The sequence below is a fragment of the Triticum dicoccoides genome, chromosome 3B, assembly GCF_002162155.2.
Source record: "Triticum dicoccoides isolate Atlit2015 ecotype Zavitan chromosome 3B, WEW_v2.0, whole genome shotgun sequence".
Lineage (NCBI taxonomy): Eukaryota > Viridiplantae > Streptophyta > Magnoliopsida > Poales > Poaceae > Triticum > Triticum dicoccoides.
Genome location: NC_041385.1, coordinates 681419477 through 681426198, shown reverse-complemented (window position 1 = coordinate 681426198; position 6722 = coordinate 681419477).

Genomic DNA, 6722 nt, shown 5'->3' with positions numbered 1-6722 from the left:
AAGCGCCGCCTGAGACACAGAGACTGGACCGAAACTCCTCAAAGACTGGGGTCGGTAGTCCCTTAGTCATGACATCGGCAAACTGCTGTGTGGTAGGAACGTGCAAAACATGAACCTTCCGGAGAGCCACCTGCTCGCGAACGAAGTGAACGTCGAGCTCAATATGCTTCGTACGGCAATGGTGGACGGGGTTGGCGGAGAGGTAGACGGCAGAGACGTTGTCACAGTAGACGATCGTGGCCTTGGGGACCACACAAAGCAACTCCTGAAGAAGCCGACGGAGCCAAGAGCACTCAGCAACGGCGTTAGCCACTGCCCGATAATCCGCCTTGGCACTCGAGCTAGAGACCGTGGGTTGTCATTTAGATGACCACGATATCAGCGAGGCCCCGAGGTAGACACAATAGCCTGACGTAGAGCGACACGTGTCTGGGCAGCCAGCTCAATCAGCGTCGGAGTAGGCAACCATGTCGATGGAGGAGGATGCCGTCAGGGTGAGTACCATGGTCATAGTGCCGCATATATACCGAAGAATACGCTTCACCAGAGTCCAATGAGAATCACGTAGGGAGTGCATGTGGAGGCACACCTTCTGGACTGCATACTGCAAGTCAGGCCGAGTGAGGGTGAGATACTGCAGGGCGCCGACGATGGAGCGGTAGAACGCCGCATCCGGAGCAAGAGAACCCTCCAAGGCAGAAACCTTCGCCTTAGTGTCAACAGGCATGGACGCGGTTTTGCAATTAAGCATACCCGCGCGCTCAAGAAGCTCATGGGCGTACTTCTGCTGGTGCAGAAAGAACCCGTCTGCACGTCGAATGACCTCAATGCCAAGGAAGTACTGCAACGCTCCCAGATCCTTGAGGGCAAACTCGTCACAAAGACGAGCCATGAGCTGTTGAAGAAGCTCGGGCGAGGATGCCGTCGGGATAATGTCATCCACATAGAGCAGCAGGTACGGAGTAGCAGTGCCTTGATGATAGACGAACAGAGACACGTCGGAGCGGGTTGTGTGAAAACCAAGCTGCTGTAAGAACCCAGCCATACGCTAGTACCACACCCTGGGGGCCTGCTTCAGTCCATAAAAGGACCGAGAGAGCAGGCAGACATGGTCAGGATGCTCAGCATCGACGAAGCCAGTCGGTTGCTCACAGAAGACCCGTTTCGTGAGATGGCCGTGCAGAAAAGCGTTGGAGACATCCAACTGGTGCACAGGCCAGGCACGGGAGACCGCCAGCTGAAGCACCGTACGAATCGTGCCCGGTTTAACAACCGATGCGAAGGTGTCGGTGAAGTCCACTCCGACGCGTTGGCGGAAGCCGCGCAGCACCCAGCGAGCCTTGTAGCGTTCGAGAGAACCATCCGGGTTGGTCTTGTGGTGAAACACCCATTTGCCACTGATGACGTTGGCGTGAGGGGGTCGCGGCACAAGATTCCACGTGCGGTTGCGCTGCAACGCATCAAACTCCTCACGCATCGCGGCGAGCTAATGTGGATCACGTAGGGTGGCATGTGCGGACGAGGGGATGGGCGACGATAGAGAGGATGATGTCGACACCGCGCATGCGTACTCATCAGCGGCGTAGCACGTGCTGGGGCGGTAGATACCGGCACAAGACCGCGTCGTCATGCCAGCGGGAGGTGGGTCGGCTGCGGCAGGAGCGACAGACGGGGGTGGTGGAGGGTCCGTTGGTCCCGGCGCCGCAGCGGGACCGTGACCGACCGGAGCGATGGAGCCGGCCTGGGCGGGGCTAGCCGCGCCACCCGACGGGGTGGTAGACAAAGGGCCACCCAGGGCCATGCATGGTTGTGCCAGGACCGAGGCCGAGGGGCCTGCAGCCGAGGCCGCAGCGGAGGGGACCACAGTGGGGGCCGTAGTAGGGGGGTCCGCCATGGGAGGGCGCGTCGAGGCCACTCCAGGTCGCGCCGGGGGCTGCACCGGGTCCGTGTCCGAGACACCATCATGGAGCGCCGAGTCCTCTGCAGAAGGCGGTACCTGGTGAAAAGGAAAAACCTGCTCATCAAGTACACGTGTCGGGAGGTGTACACTCGGTGGGAGACGGGATCGTAGCACCGGTAACCTTTGGTGTTGGGAGGGTAGCCTAGGAAGATACATGCTACGGAGCGAGGTGCGATTTTGTGTGGTGTAGTGGAGGCGGTGTTAGGATAACACAAGCATCCGAAGATGCGAAGACCATCATAGGATGGAGGAGAACCGAAGAGAAGTTGGTGTGGGGTGTAGTTCCAGCGAGGACGACAAGGCCTAATGTTAACTAGGAGGGTGGCGGTGACGAGAGCATTGGGCCAGAACCGAGGGGGCACGTTGGAGTGAAACAACAACGTGCAGACGCAGTCGTTAAGAGTGCGGAGGATCCGCTCGGCGCGGTCGTTTTGCTGGGATGTGTATGGGCATATGAGATGAAAGGTAGTGCCGTGAGATGCGAGAAGGTCACGAGTGGCAGCGTTGTCAAACTCTTTTCCGTTGTCAGTTTGAAGGGCGAGAATAGGACGCCCGAACTGGGTGGTAATGTAGGAGTAAAAGGCCGTGAGAGTGGCAAGAACACCGGACTTGTGACGGAGCGAAAACATCCACGCAAAGTGAGAGAAATCATCAAGTAAAACAAGATAATATAAGAAGCCCGTGTTGCTCGCAACGGGAGATGCCCAAAAATCACTATGGATTAACTGAAACAGAAAAGAAGAAATAGTGTTTGACTCGTTAAACGGTCGACGAACATGTTTACCGAGATGGCAAGCATGACAAGTGTGCTCGTCGAATTTATTACATGAAAATGAAAAACTCTTGAGAATCTGGCGAAGGACGGTGGAGTTGGGATGACCCAAGCGTGCATGCCAAAGGTCGACACCGGGGCGGTGGCGGTGGAGGTGGAGGCGGAGTGCATCGGGTACAAGTCGTTGGGGCTGTCACATCACAGAGAAACCAAGACCATCAAATTCAACGGTGAGAGGATTGTCACGTGCAAGACGACGAACAGAGACAAGGTTTTTAACTAGGTTAGGTGAGACGAGAACATTAGACATGTTAATAGGCATAGAATTAGACGGAAAGAGACTATGACCAACATGAGTAATGGGTACGAAGGAACCATCACCGAAGGTGATGCGGTTCGAGGTGGTGACCGGAAGGAAGAGGCAAGGTTACCGAGGTGCGACGTCATATGTGCGGTAGCCCCCGTGTCCATGTACCAATCACCGCCACCTCCATAGTTGGAGGTAGACTGCACTGAGTGGAGTGCAGCGAGGAGGGCGGGATCCCATGGGGCTGGAGGGAGATGAGCCGGCGTAGGCAGCGGCGCGTAGCCGAGGTAGGCGGCCGCCGGAAGGGGCGCGTAGCCACCCGGGGCGTGGCCGCCCGACGCGTAACCACCCGGGGCATAGCCACCCGTGGCGTAGCCGCCCCCACCCGCCTGGTGAGGAGCAGTGGTGAGGTGCGCCTGAGGGCCAGCCGGGTGCGGCCCGAGGATGCCCAGAGCCCGTGGAACCGGCATGTGGTAAGCGTGGACCACGCTGGTCCATGGGTTAGGGCCGACGGCCCAGGGCGGGGAGGGCTGATGTTGGCGTGGAGCCCCCCGTACCCCGGCTGCTGCTGCTGCTATTGGGGGCGACCGCTGCCCCCACCCCCACGATGCCGGTTGCAGCGACCGCCGCCCCCGCCCTGTTGCTGTTGCTGAGGAGCGGGAGGTGCGGGCGGAGCGGGCGGGAGGGGGAAGAACCCTGGTGGCACCGGCGGGCGGGGTTGGGGCGGAACAGGCTGCGGCGGCCCGCGAGACGTCCCAACGACGAGGGCTGTGTGATGGACCCGGGCCTTGACCTTCTTCATCCGGCGTTCCACCAAGCGTAAATACGCGGCGACGGACTAGAAGGTCGGGTTTGGCAGCAGGGAGAGATTCGAGGCCACGTTGGCTAAATCCTTGTTGAGGCCGGCGGTGAGGGTGCTAAGCATGAGGTCGTCCGACACCTTGGCGCCGATGTCGTGGAGCTCGTCGGCGAGGCGCTTAAGACGCATGCAGTAGTCGTCGATGGAGGAGCCATCTTGATGGCACCCGAAAAATTCCTGCTACAAAAACACAAGACGTTGAAGCTTATTGTCGGTGAAGAGATTGTTGATCTTGGTCCACACGGCACACACGTCATCATCCTCTGAGACGACTGTGTGGAAGATGTCCGGGGAGACGGTGAGGTAGAACCACCGGATGAGGGAGGCCTCAATGGCCGCCCAGTCCGGGTCATCCACCATGAGGTCGCCATCCACGGTCTCATCGACGTGCTCGAGGAGGTGGTACTCGCGGAAGACGAGGTTGAAGTAGGTCTTCCACGCGTAGTACGAGGAGGTGGATTGGTCGAGCTTGATGGGAACGCGGGTGTGGATGTCGAGATCGCGGACGGCGGTGGCGTCGGGCACGAGTCCGGCGAACGGGTTGGAGCTGCCGGAGGTGGACGCCATGGGAGCAGCGGCAAGGGAAGGGTGCGGCGACTCGGGTGGGTGGAGGATAGTGGCGGTGGCGCGGGGTAGGGTTAGGGTTTTGGTTCACGGCGACGACTAGAGGCGGGAGGCAGCGGCGGCAGAGGGGAGAGCGGCGGCTGCGAGGGGAAGGGGTGCGGCAGCGGTGGTGTACAGCGGTGGCAGCGACGACAGGGAGGCGTCGACGGCGGCTGTAGGGTGCGGCGGCGGCTTGGTGCGGAAGGTGGGAAGGGGATCGGCGTGCTAAACTGATACCATGTTAGAGCATCTCCAGCCGTTGGCCCCCAGGAGGCCCTAAAAATCACCCCCTGGGGGCGCACCGGCGCTAAACCGCACGCTGGGGCGTGATGCCCCCCAGTCGCGGCGCCCATGTATTTTTGAAAATTTTAAACACGGCACAAACACGACGCAAATTCAACGCAAACTTCGGCGAGTTCGTCCAAATTTAAACATATTTTACAAAAAAAGCAAAAAAAAAACTACTAGGCTGCTCCTCGCCGTCTCCCTTGCCGCTCCTCGCCGCCCGCTACCCGCCCTTGCAGTTCTACATGCCGAGGAGGTTGTAGAACCGCGTGTAGTCGCCATCGTCGTCGTCATCGTCGCCGCCGCCTCCGCCGCCGCCGTCCCTGCTGCATCCTTCCCCCGGTTGGCGCGGCGGGTTGGACGGTCCGGGGGCGTCCTCGTCATCATCGCTGTCGAGGATCACGACGCCGTGCTCGTCCTCGCGCCCACGTTTGCGGGCTTCTATCTCCTCCAGGGCCCGGTGCTGCCGACCATCTCGTCGCGGAGGTAGTCGTCCCGCGCCCACTGTAGGGCGTCCTCGTTGGAAGCCGCTCCGGGCTATCTCCTCGTACTCCGCAGGGAGGCCGGGCTCTGGCTTGGGGTCGACGAGGACGAAGCGGCCAGAGGGGGGGTGGAGTCACCGATGCGGACGCCGGAGCTGTGGGTGCGCCCGCTGACAGGCGTGTCCTGGGGTTCCGGCTTGACGGGGCGGAGGCAGGGAGAGCCGGACGAGCAGCCAGACGAGGAGGACGCCCCGGGCCGCTCCATGCGCCTCGGCGTCCACGAGCTCCCACGTCGGCGAGAGAAGGACGGGGGAGCGGGGTGCTCGAGGCGCGACGTGTTGCCTCCCTCGATGTACTCGAGGACGGCCTCCAGCGTGCGGCCGGGCACGCCCCACCACCGGCGCCGCCCCTCGGAGTTGAGCCTGCCGGAGGGCTCGACGCCGTTCGTCGCCTCGAGCTGTTCGGCGTGGCGGCGGCGGAAGTAGGGCTCCCAGAGCGGGCTGTCAGGTGTGTACCACGGGCCTTCCCTCGTCGCCCGCCGCAGGGACGCGTGGATACACGCTATCTCCGCACGCCGCGCCGCCCCGGTGGATGGTGGTGGCACCGGCACGCCGCCGGCGCTGATCCTCCACGACCCGGGCACCCGCATGTCCGGCGGGACCGGGTACTCGGCCTCAAAAAGGAGGCGAGCCTCGTCCTCATGAAGATGGCGGCAGCCAAATCCGTTCGCCGCCGCGCCTTCGCCTGGGAAGCGCTCGGCCATTCTTTTGAACTGGAGACGATGAGAGGAGGAGAGGAAGGGGGAGAAATGGCGCGTCGGCGATGGAGGTGCGTGTCTCCGGCGCGCTGGGGTCGGCTTATATAGGCGGGGGCGCCGCGTCGTACGCTTGGCCGCCGCGTTACGCGTGGCGGGCGAGGGGACGCGCGTCGCCCGGCCTACACTGCGCCGCCCGTGAGGCATCAATGGAGACTGACCGGCGCGATAGCGCGCGCAGCTTTGGCATTGATTCGCCGCGGGAAACGAGGCGATGAGGACGACGAAGCGTCGAGAAGAAAGGCGAGTCGCTGGCAAGGAGGGCCCGCGGCTCTTTCGCGCCAAAAACGATTCGCCTGGCGCCCCCGAGCGCGCCGGGTTTAGGTTGGGTCCGCCGGCGCCAATTTCGGCCCGAGCCGGCGAAAACGGGGCCCTTGGGGCGCGACTGGGCCGATTTTTTGGCGCCGGCGGCCGAAAAATCGCCTGGGGGGCCTTGTTGGGGGCGCGGCTGGAGATGCTCTTAGTTAGGAAGAATGAGATTGCACGAATCGATAATCATTGATCGTGTGCATGGTGCACATAGATAGGTACAGGGTGGACCGGCCTCTACTTGTCTCCCAAGATGTACAAATATACGGGGGGAGAGAGAGATACAACGGTATAAATACAGACCCTAGTCCTATACATATGCAGTGTACAA